Below are 12,049 nucleotides of genomic sequence, written 5' to 3'. Positions count from 1 at the left end.
AACAGCTTTATAACAGTGCTTTTCAAATTGTTACCAGAAAATTGGGTTCACCTCTTAGAGGGAGCTGAGCCAAAAGACAACCAAGGTAAAGATCAGGAGAAGGAAGTATTTATTACTGGCACCAAATAAGGAGGAAGCTGGGGAATCTCTCCCAAAGCAGTGTCTGCCAAGCAGAGAACTTAGGGAAGTTTTAAGCTAAGGGTTCATGCACAGTCATGAAGGGGCTTGAGCAGAGGAGACTGCGGCATAGAATTGGGGTAAAGGTTGACGGAGTCCAAGCTTTAGTTGATTGAAGTCACTTGAGGCTGAGAAAAGGTCAACATCATCATCTCTTAGGTTCCAGTTGATCTGGTGGTCGAGTGCTTCCGGCTAACCTTCACCATTGAAACGGAGCTGGGAGTCTTCACAACTGATGTATTATCTTTGCTATTGTTTCTTCTCTTGCCAGATAACAGTCATTTGTTCTTTTGTTCCTTTAAGATCCTTATTACTGACACCTGTTCAATGGCAAGCATTGTGGCCAGGCTTGGATCACAAAATGGCTTAGGCCTAAAATGGCTTCTCTTATGTCAAAAAAGCTGGATCTAGTTCTTTTTCTTCGGGGACCCGCTACCGTATCTGCTTACAAAAGTATATGTAGAGAACGATCAACTTATTATTTTTACAAATTTCCAATTAATTGTGGACCATGCTTTGGTAAGATAAAAAATTAGAAACATTTTATCATTAGAGTCAACAGCCATAAAATTACCTGCAAAATCGCCGTAAAGTTTCCTAAACACTTATTCTCAATTTCTGTACTACCTATCTCGCCGTGGACCAGTAACAAACAGTTCTCTGAAGGGCTCAGATCAATGGGCCATATTCTGAGTAGCAACACTGCTCTACACCTTCAAGGAACTAAGATTAATTTGGAGAATGTAATGATCCCTCTTAAATCCCAAACACTAAATCCTTGCAAAGGCCCAGCAGTCAACCCTTTGGGTAAGGCATTATGGAATGGTGGGGTTTGAGGGAACTGAAAAGCTCAAAAATTTAAATCATTGACCTAAAATGCAGCTCGCGGGTTTACATTGCTTTGGCAACATTTACCGCTAGCAGGGGGTTAAACTCTGTGTCTCATCTATAAAATGGGGAAAAAGTAATACCTACTTCATAGGATCTTTGTGAGATAAAGTCCTATGTATATTGGAACAGTGAACGGCTTTGGAATTATATATGTGTTAGGTATTATTATTTTCCTCCTATCAATTTTGTTAAGTAGCTGGCACAGTGAACAAACAAAACTGATCAACTAATAAACAGAGGGCTTTTTAAAATAAGTGTATTTATTTAATTTATTTTTGGACGCGTTGGGTCTTCGCTGTGCACGGGCTTTCTCTAGTTGTGGCGAGTGGGGGCTACTCTTCGCTGAGGTGCGCGGGCTTCTCATTGCGGTGGCTTCTCTTGTTTCGGAGCAGGGCTTTAGGCGTGCGGGCTTCAGTAGTTGTAGCATGCGGGCTCAGTAGTTGTGGCTTGCGGGCTCTAGAGCGCAGACTAAGTAGTTGTGGCGCATGGGCTTAGATGCTCTGTGGCACGTAGGATCTTCCTGGACCAGGGCTTGAACCCGTGTCCCCTACACTGGCAAACAGATTCGTAACCACTGCACCACCAGGGAAGCCCTGGTAAACCGACCTTTAAACAACTTCTTGGGCCATGCCCCTAGACAACAATTTCATCTTCAGTTAGATTTTTCATAGTTCCATGTCCTGCAATGAGTAGTATTCTCCACAGGGTGGCAGAAAATGATTTGAAATCGTATACAGTTATGTGGTTTTGCAATCTTTAGTTTCTTTTTCATTTCACTAACTTTATTGTTTAAATAAGTTTGGTCAGTATTTGCTTTGTTTTTGAGTAAGCCATTCTACTATTTGACTTTTTAATCCCCATCTCATGAATTATCTATTCTTATTGCTGAAACATTAGAAACTCAGATAAGGCAAGAAGGGTAGTCACTATTATCACATTTATGTATATCCTTTCAGATTTTTGTATACATATAACTATAAAAATAGCATATATTTTATAAAAATAAAATACCTAACAGTTTATAATCTCATATTTTCTTTTCATTTAAAAATATATCCTGGGTACTTCCCTGGTGGTCCAGTGGTTAAGAATCCCCCTGCCAATGCAGGGGACACAGGTTCAAGCCATGGTCTGGGAAGATACCACATGCCACGGAGCAACTAAGCCCGTGTGCCACAACTACTGAGCCTGTGCTCTAGAGCCCGCGAGCCACAGCTACTGAGCCCGTGTGTCACAACTACTGAAACTCGCGTGCCTAGAGCCCATGCTCCACAAAAAAGAGAAGCCACTGCAATGAGAAGCCCGTGCACCGCAATGAAGAGTAGCCCCCGCTCGCCACAACTAGAGAAAGCCCGCGTGCAGCAATGAAGACCCAACACAGCCAAAAATAAATAAATTAAAAAAAAAAAAGAATCTGGCTTGCAATGCAGGGGACACCTGTTTGATCCCTGGTCAGGGAACTAAGATCCCACATGCCACAAGGCAACTAAGCCCGTGCGCTGCAACTACTGAGCCTGTGCTCCACAACTAGAAAGAAGCCCTGCACCGCAACAAAAGACCCTGCATGCCACAACAAAGACCCAATGCAGCCAAAAAATAAACAAATAATATTTTAAAAATATGTCCTGAATTCCTTTTCAGGTCAATACGTATATTTCAACACCATAATTTTTATTATGGATAATTTATGTACTAACAAGTCCTTATTGAACATTTAGGTTGCTCAATTTTGGATACTCTATGCACTGTTAAAGCCAACACTGCATGGAGTATCCAAAAGGTCAGAAACATAGGACTCACTTATTTTCAAACAATATACTAGTTATATTTTCAAATAATACGCTCAATATATTTTCCTTCAACTTTTAGGTGAAATACCTTGAAGCAATGGGTTCAATTATTAATCTGAAAAAAGAATAATAGACACTATTCTCCCTGTGTTTCCAAAATTTTGGACAACCTTTAGTGTATTGTTACAATCACTTGTTTTTCCTATGTGGCTCCTTGAATAGGCAGATATTTAGACTCTTAACAATTGGAAAATCAGAGGTGCCAACTAAAGAATGTTGCTAGCCATGTGGTCCTACAAGGATTGAGTCATTAGCCATTACAGTTGCTGACTTTTAACACACTCTGAAAGGAGTTCAGGGCAGAGATCAGGAATGAGGCACTCTGTGCTAAAAAAAACTAGCAGAACAGGCCTTTAGATAATTAGATTATTTTCAGGAGAAATTTTTTATGAACGTGGATTGTTGCATCTGCCTATACTTAGAAAAGCACTAAAACCTTTAAGATGTGTGTTCCTCATGATTAGCAGCAAACTTCTCCCAAGATGTGTGCTTGGTTGCACATACCCCCTTTGCCAAAGTCACATGTATACTGACCTCCCCCTTTATCTCTTTGGAGCAGTTTCTCAGAGCTATCTGAAAGGCCGTCTCCCAGGCTACAGTCTTCAGGAAGACACTGAATAAACTCTACTAGCAACTTTTACATTGTGAGTTTTTTTAAGTCCACAAAGGAAGAAAGTGTGTCTTCCAGACCCTAAGCAGAAAGTGATACATTTGGAAAGTGATACATTAGCTCAGAGCCACCATCAATCTTTTCCTTTGTGGTTTCTGGTTTTGGTGCTATGTTTAAATAGGCCCTCCTCACCCTAAAATTATACAAGTAGTCATAGTTGTTTAGAGTTCATCTTTTTAAAAAATACGAACATTAAATCCAATTGGAATTTTGTACATATGCTTATGATATGAGGTAGGGAATCTGATTTTTACTTTACTGACAAAATATTCCACCTAACATCATTTATTAAATAATCCAGTAATTTTTTAAACTTGACTAGGACTCAATCAAGTGAATGTTTACCTTCAAAGTTATCATCTAAGGCAATGGTCCCCAGCCTTTTTGGCACCAGGGACTGGTTTCATCAAAGACAATTTTTCCACAGACCGGGGTGGGGCAGGGATAGTTCAGGCGGTAATGTGAGCAATGGGGGGTGGCAGATGAAGCTTCGCTTGTCGGTCATTCACCTCCTGCTGTGTGGCCCGGTTCCTAACAGGCCGTGGACCAGTACCGGTCTACAGCCCAGGGGTTGGGGACCCCTGATCTAAGGTTACCCACCTAGTTCAAGTATCCATTCACAAACATTTTGACAAACCTTTGTATCCATTCACAAACCATCACTGGACAAACCTTTATTGGACAATATTGTGAGTCCTGAGGGTTGGGCCCTGAGGGTACAGATGAAAAAGACACAATGTTTGTCTTCAAGAAACTCATAGACTAGTCAGGGAGAAGGGCAAATGAAGACCGTAAACAATTTGGTGGATTGAGGTGATGTTGGTACTTCCAAGGTGCAGCTAAATAGAAGGGAGCTAAACAGATTGGGGGTGGGGGAGTAGAAGGTAGGGTCAGGAAAGGAAGACTTTCTGAAAGAAATGATATTGACCTTAAGAATAAAAGGAGGATCTTCCAAGCAGAGGGAATGGCATATGCAAATGCATGGAGTCTTCTAGGAAGTGCCCACTGTTCATCATGACTAGAGAACAAGCAGTGAGATAAGCAGGTATGAATGACTAGTAACAATAATAAGTAATTAAAGGCCAGATTAAAAAGGGACTTTTTGGACTTCCCTGGTGGTCCAGAAGTTAAGACTCCACCCTTCCAATGCAGGGAGCACGGGTTTGATCCCTGGTCAGGGAAGTTCCGCATGCCGCAGGGTGTGGCCATAAATAAATAAGTAAATTTTTTAAAAAGGGATTTTTTCCTAAAAATAGGAATATCATATGATCCTGCAATCTTACATCTGGGTGTATATCTGAAGAAGAACATAATTCGAAAAGATACATGCACCCCCATGTTCATAGCAGCACTATTTACAATAGCCAAGACGTGGAAGCAACCTAAATGTCCATCGACAGAGAAATGGATAAAGAATATGTGGCACATATATACAATGGAATATTACCCAGCCATTAAAAAGAATGAAATAGTGCTATTTGCAGCAACATGGATTACCATACTAAGTGAAGTAAGCCAGACAAAGACAAATATCATATGATATCACTTATATGTGGAATCTAAAAAAATGATGCAAGTGAACTTATTTATAAAACAGAAACAAACTCACAGACATAGAAAACGAACTTACGGTTACCAAAGGGGAGAGGGGGAAGGATAAATTAGGAGTTTGGGATTAAAATATACACACTACTATATGTAAAATAGATAACCAGCAAGGACCTACTGTATAGCACAGGAAATTATACTCAACATCTTGTAATACCCTATAATGTAAAAAAAAGATATATATGTATAAAAAACTGAATCACTTTGCTGCACACCTGAAACTAACACAACATTGTGAATCAACTATATTTCAATAAAATTTGTTTTAAAGTAAAAAGGGATTTTTTTAATACTAAGGATTTATTCAAGCCAATATAATGAACGACATAGAAAAGCAATCAATTATCACTTTATAATTACCCTCCAAAAGAAGAAATTGAAACATGTCCTACACGATGGCAGCCTCGTTAGGATAAGTCCTAAGAGAACAACTCTGAGAGGGATAACACTCATTGGAATATATACTTTAGTATATGTGTTACTTTGTCATACTTCATACATCAAAACAAAAGCACTCAGTCAAGATGGACTTGAGAGGTGCTGTCCCTGTTCCACCCCCACCCCAACCTTGGACCACAGGTCAGATGAGGGGTGATGAAGAAGAAGACATCTGAGACAATGCTAAGAAAATGCTTGTGTAAATTCAAATTTCAGAAGACATAATGTACATTAAACAAAATTCTTGAAGGCTGCTGCACTCTCCACTGTATAATTTTATAGACAGATTGTTATTCTTGCTTATGAGCATATAAATTCAATGATGTTTGGCAGCTCACTCATAATTTTGAAAAAAAAATGAAGTATCCTTTTTACATGGGCTGAAGATGTCTTTGCTGGTTGAGCTTGAGGGTAAAACTGGATACAATTATATATTCAGTTAATTATTCATAACTTCAGTCTGAAATGAATGTGTATATATCTTTCACTTATTCACTTTATAAAATTCAAAACTAAACCCAGCAGCAGTTTTGTCTTTGGCATGGTGACAAGTTTCTTTTCTACAGTGAATCAGTAAAAGAAATTGTTCCAGAGAGAATTTCTGCTTCCCTATTTCAGAAAATTCAAACTGGACTGCATACATATATTACACCTCACTCTTGAGTGATGCTTCCACATCCCACAGGATAGGTACGGGGACGCAGCAGCACACATTCCTACGAAATATTTTCACACGAAGAGTTAGGTTAAGGCCATGTTAGAGGAAAACTAGGCTTATTTACCGGACAATTTTAGTCCGCAGGATTTTAAGGATTCAACTCATACAGGGAAATAGCTAGGTTATGGGTTAAAGTCATGTGAGAATAAGAGTTCAGATCTACAGCTTGGTGCTTTGTGACCACCTGGAGGGGTGGGATAGGGAGGGTGGGAGGGAGGCAGACACAAGAGGGAAGAGATATGGGGACATATGTATATGTATAACTGATGCACTTTGTCATAAAGCAGAAACTAACACAACATTGTAAAGCAATTATACTCCAATAAAGATGTTAAAAAAAAAAAGTTGAGATCTAGACATGGTCATGTTTGTTGGGGATGATAGGAGATGTGCATTTCATCCAGCAGAAGTTAGGAAAGACTAGTACTACCTCAGATTACTGATCAAAACTAATAGTGTGAACAAAGCTTCAAGTCCATATTCAAGTCCTCTGTGAAGATGTTAATGCAGTGTCATAAAAGAAATGGCAAATATGAGTTAAAAACTATCTGACAGGATACATTTTATAATATAATATAAAAGCACAAAATTTGGCAAAATCATGGCAACAAATAGATTGGAGATCGTGATTCACATTTGGAAAGAAGATGATGGACAGAGATCCACCTACCCTGAGATGTTACCAAAAAATCACTCCACTTATTAATTAATGCTCTTGCAAAAGTATGAGACATAGTATTACCATGCTTGGTTTATTACTAAAATAAACATTAATTTTGAATAGGGAAGTTGATTTTACTCTTCCTTCTCTCCTTTAAGATATGAAATGTTAATAGCAGTATGACCATCTATAATTAGAAACATACAAAAAAGTAATAGCCTCCAATTACAAAAAGCAGAGTTTGACTGATGATGATGGTGATGATGTTCATTTTTACCAATGACAATGCTTTTCTAATTCATTATGGGCTGGGTAAAGAAAAGTGAGAATTGATAACTAAAGTGAACTGTCCCACAGCCAATTACAGTTCCTGCATCCAGATTAGCACAAAATTAGATATAGCATTGTCATTCAACAAAGCATTAACAATTTGTTCTGCACCTTTAGAATCAAAGTACAATTTTACTTGTTTCAAGAAGACAAGTAAGTGCATTTTAAAATACACAAACAATTACTGGGTCAACTGGGAATTCCATTCTATTTAACAAAATGAGGCGCTAACATGGCTCTATGTAAGGCAAATGCACTTTTTTTTAATTTTTAAATTTTATTTTTTTATACACCAGGTTCTTATTAGTCATCAATTTTATACACATCAGTGTATACATGCCAATCCCAGTCGCCCAATTCATCACACCACCACCCCTACCCCCCAGTGGCGTTCCCCCCTTGGTGTCCATACGTTTGATCTCTACAACTGTGTCTCAATTTCTGCCCTGCAAACCGGTTCATCTGTACAATTTTTCTAGGTTCCACATATATGCGTTAATATACGATATTTGTTTTTCTCTTTCTGACTTACTTTACTCTGTATGACAGTCTCTAGATCCATCCACGTCTCAACAAATGACTCAATTTCGTTCCTTTTTATGGCTGAGTAATATTCCATTGTGTATATGTACCACATATTCTTTGTCCATTCGTCTGTCGATGGGCATTTAGGTTGCTTCCATGACCTGGCTATTGTAAATAGTGCTGCAATGAACATTGGGGTGCATGTGTCTTTTTGAATTATGGTTTTCTCTGGGTATATGCCCAGGAGTGGGATTGCTGGGTCATATGGTAATTCTGTTTTTAGTTTTTTAAGGAACCTCCATACTGTTCTCCATAGTGCTGTTTCAATTTACATTCCCACCAACAGTGCAAGAGGGTTCCCTTTTCTCCACATCCTCTCCAGCATTTGTTGTTTGTAGATTTTCTGATGATGCCCATTCTAACTGGTGTGAGGTGATACCTCATTGTACTTTTGATTTGCATTTCTCTAATAATTAGTGATGTTGAGCAGCTTTTCATGTGCTTCTTGGCCATCTGTATGTCTTCTTTGGAGAAATGTCTATTTAGGTCTTCTGCCCATTTTTGCATTGGGTTGTTTGTTTTTCTAATATTGACCTGCATGAGCTGTTTATATATTTTGGAGATTAATCCTTTGTCTGTTGATTCGTTTGCAAATATTTTCTCCCATTCTGAGGGTTGTCTTTTCATCTTGTTTATGGTTTCCTTTGCTGTGCAAAAGCTCTGAAGTTTTATTAGGTCCCATTTGTTTATTATTGTTTTTATTTCCATTACTCTAGGAGGTGGATCAAAAAAGATCTTGCTGTGATATATGTCGAAGAGTGTTCTTCCTATGTTTTCCTCTAAGAGTTTTATAGTGTCTGGTCTGACATTTAGGTCTCTAATCCTTTTTGAGTTTATTTTTGTGTATGGTGTTAGGGAGTGTTCTAATTTCATTCTTTTACATGTAGCTGTCCAGTTTTCCCAGCACCACTTATTGAAGAGACTGTCTTTTCTCCATTGTATATCTTTGCCTCCTTTGTCATAGATTAGTTGACCATAGGTGCGTGGGTTTATCTCTGGGCTTTCTATCTTGTTCCATTGATCTGTTTCTGTTTTTGTGCCAGTACCATACTGTTTTGATTACTGTACCTTTGTAGAAGAGTCTGAAGTCAGAGGGTCTGATTCCTCCAGCTCTGTTTTTTTCCCTCAAGACTGCTTTGGCTATTCGGGGTCTTTTGTGTCTCCATACAAATTTTAGGAGTTTTTGTCCTAGTTCTGTAAAAAATGCCATTGGTAATTTGATAGGGGTTGCATTGAATCTGTAGATTGCTTTGGGTAGTACAGTCATTTTCACAATATTGATTCTTCCACTCCAAGAACATGGTATATCTCTCCATCTGTTGGTATCATCTTTAATTTCTTTCATCAGTGTCTTAGAGTTTTCTGCATACAGGTCTCTTGTCTCCTTAGGTAGGTTTATTCCTAGGTATTTTATTCTTTTTGTTGCAATGGTAAATGGGAGTGTTTCCTTAATTTCTCTTTCAGAGTTTTCATCATTAGTGTATAGGAATGCAAGAGATTTCTGCATTAATTTTGTATCCTGCAACTTTACCAAATTCATTGATTAGCTCTAGTAGTTTTCTGGTGTCATCTTTAGGATTCTCTATGTATAGTATCAGGTCATCTGCAAACAGTGACAGTTTTACTTCTTCTTTACCAATTTGTATTCCTTTTATTTCTTTGTCTTCTCTGATTGCCATGGCTAGGACTTCCAAAACTATGTTGAATAATAGTGGTGAGAGTAGACATCCTTGTCTCGTTCCTGATCTTAGAGGAAATGCTTTCAGTTTTTCACCGTTAAGAATGATGTTTGCTGTGGGTTTGTTGTATATGGCCTTTATTACGTTGAGGTCCGTTCCCTCTATGCCCACTTTCTGGAGAGTTTTTATCATAAATCGGTGTTGAATTTTGTCAAAAGCGTTTTCTGCATCTATTGAGATTATCATATGGCTTTTCTTCTTCAATTTGTTGATGTGGTGTATCACATTGATTGTTTTGCATATATTGAAGAATCCTTGCACCCCTGGGATAAATCCCACTTGATCATGGTATAAGATCCCTTTAATGTGTTGTTGGATTCTGTTTGCTAGTATTTTGTTGAGGATTTTAGCATCTATATTCATCAGTGATATTGGTCTGTAATTTTCTTTTTTTGTAGTATCTTTGTCTGGTTTTGGAATCAGGGTGATGGTGGCCTCATAGAATGAGTTTGGGAGTGTGCGTTCCTCTGCAAGTTTTTGGAAGAGTTTGAGAAGGATGGGTGTTAGCGCTTCTCTATATGTTTGATAGAATTCACCTGTGAAGCCATCTGGTCCTGGACTTTTGTTTGACGGAAATTTTTAATGACAGTTTCAATTTCATTACTTGTGATTGGTCTGTTCATATTTTCTATTTCTTCCTGGTTCAGTCTTGGAAGGTTATACCTTTCTAAGAATTTGTCCGTTTCTTCCAGGTTGTCCATTTTATTAGCATAGAGTTGCTTGTAGTAGTCTTTTAGGATGCTTTGTATTTCTGCGGTGTCTGTTGTAACTTCTCCTTTTTCATTTCTAATTTTATTGATTTGAGTCCTCTCCCTCTTTTTCCTGATGTGTCTGGTTAATGGTTTATCAATTTTGTTTATCTTCTCAAAGAACCAGCTTTTAGTTTTATTGATCTTTGCTATTGTTTTCTTTGTTTCTATTTCATTTATTTCTGCTCTGATCTTTATGATTTCTTTCCTTCTGCTAACTTTGGGTTTTGTTTGTTTTTCTTTCTCTAGTTCCTTTAGGTGTAAGATTAGATTGTTTGAGATTTTTCTTGTTTCTTGAGGTAGGCTTGTATTGCTATAAACTTCCCTCTTAGAACTGCTTTTGCTGCATCCCATAGGTTTTGGATCATTGTGTTTTCATTGTCATTTGTCTCTAGGTATTTTTTCATTTCCTCTTTGCTTTCTTCAGTGAACTCTTGGTTATTTAGTAACATATTGTTTAGCCTCCATGTGTTTGCGTTTTTTACGTTTTTTCCCCTGTAATAGATTTCTAATCTCATAGCGCTGTGGTCCAAAACGATGCTTGATATGACTTCAATTTTCTTAAATTTACTGAGGGTTGATTTGTGACCCAAGATGTGATCTATCCTGGAGAATATTCTGTGCGCAGTTGAGAAGTATAATCTGCTGGTCTTGGATGGAATGTCCTATAAATATCAATTAAATCTATCTGGTCTATTGTGTCATTTAAAGCTTGTGTTTCCTTATTAATTTTCATATTGGATGATGTCCATTTGTGTAAGTGAGGTGTTAAAGTCCCCTACTATTATTGTGTTACTGTCAATTTCCTCCTTTATAGCTGTTAGCAGTTGCCTTATATATTGAGGTGCTCCTATGTTGGATGTATATATAATTGTTATATCTTCTTCTTGGATTGATCCCTTGATCACTATGTAGTGTCCTTCCTTGTTTCCTGTAACATTCTTTATTTTAAAGTCTATTTTATCAGATATGAGTATTGCTACTCCAGCTTTCTTTTGATTTACATTTGCATGGAATATCTTCTTCCATCCCCTCACTTTCAGTCTGTATGTGTCCCTAGGTCTGAAGTGGGTCTCTTGTAGACAGCATATAGATGGGTCTTGTTTTTGTATCCATTCAGCGAGCCTGTGTCTTTTGGCTGGAGCATTTAATCCATTCACGTTTAAGGTAATTATCCATATGTATGTTCCTATGACCATTTTCTTAATTGTTTTGGGTTTGTTTTTGTAGGTCCTTTTCTTCTCTTGTGTTTCTTGCCTAGAGAAGTTCCTTTAGCATTTGTTGTAGAGCTGGTTTGGTAGTGCTGAATTCTCTTAGCTTTTGCTTGTCTGTAAAGCTTTTGATTTCTCCATTGAATCTGAATGAGACCCTTGCTGGTAGAGTAATCTTGCTTGTAGGTTCTTCCCTTTCAGCACTTTAAGTAGGTCATGCCACTCCCTTCTGGCTTGTAGAGTTTCTGCTGAGAAATCAGCTGTTAACCTTACAGGAGTTCCCTTGTATGTTATTTGTCATTTTTCCCTTGCTGCTTTCAATAATTTTTCCTTGTCTTTAATTTTTTGCCAGTTTGATTACTATGTGTCTCAGCACGTTTCTCCTTGGGTTTATCCTGTATGGGACTCTCTGTGCTTCTCAG

General features: G+C 38.0%; 1 protein-coding gene across 2 annotated transcripts in view; it reads right to left on the bottom strand.

The window, feature by feature from the left end:
• BNIP2 (BCL2 interacting protein 2) overlaps positions 1–12,049 on the bottom strand; it is a 225,836-nt gene that overhangs the window by 25,831 nt on the left and 187,956 nt on the right. The gene's annotated exons all lie outside the window — the stretch shown is intronic.

Source organism: Stenella coeruleoalba (assembly GCF_951394435.1).
Source record: "Stenella coeruleoalba genome assembly, chromosome: 2".
NCBI lineage: Eukaryota > Metazoa > Chordata > Mammalia > Artiodactyla > Delphinidae > Stenella > Stenella coeruleoalba.
This window is presented reverse-complemented; position numbering and strand designations above follow the sequence as displayed.